The sequence below is a fragment of the Myotis davidii genome, unplaced genomic scaffold (genome assembly GCF_000327345.1).
Source record: "Myotis davidii unplaced genomic scaffold, ASM32734v1 scaffold170, whole genome shotgun sequence".
Classification (NCBI taxonomy): domain Eukaryota; kingdom Metazoa; phylum Chordata; class Mammalia; order Chiroptera; family Vespertilionidae; genus Myotis; species Myotis davidii.
Window position 1 is genome coordinate 2,181,673 of NW_006282528.1, and position 462 is coordinate 2,182,134.

General features: G+C 57.1%; 1 protein-coding gene across 1 annotated transcript in view; it reads right to left on the bottom strand.

Moving 5' to 3' along the window:
• The window catches only part of EVA1C (eva-1 homolog C (C. elegans)), a gene marked incomplete at its 5' end in the record, with an annotated part of 16,393 nt that overhangs the window by 12,513 nt on the left and 3,418 nt on the right, over window positions 1-462 (bottom strand). The window lies entirely within an intron of this gene.

The following is a 462-nucleotide window of genomic DNA, read 5'->3' on the forward strand; positions in this document are numbered from 1 at the left end:
TCAAAACCCAAACAAATTTTACTTCAGATTTCAGGATACATCCAAAAGTTGCCGGCTTTCCCATCCTGCAGCCTAGGAAAAATAAATGGACTCAACAGCAAATAATCCACCTCCCAATCTAAATTGGTATCTTATCAAACACCAGGGATACACTGAAACCTCCCCTCTCCTCCCTCAGCTCAACTGAGCAGTACTTTGGGAAGGTTAAATATTTGCAATAATCCGGCCGCTGCTGGGAGGCCCGCTCCGTGTGGACTCCCGTGGGCCCCCGAACACGCCCACGCCTGGAGCAGGCCTTGCATCCAGCAGGCGCCCAGTAACCGCTCGGTGTGGAATGAGGGACCACGGCCGGTGCAGGAATGTGGGGCGGCAGGAGGCCCTGTGTGGGGGGGCTGGTACCTCCTTGCCCTCCACGTGCCCTCTAACCCCGTGCAAGCCCCAGCGGGGACCCACCCCTGGGGG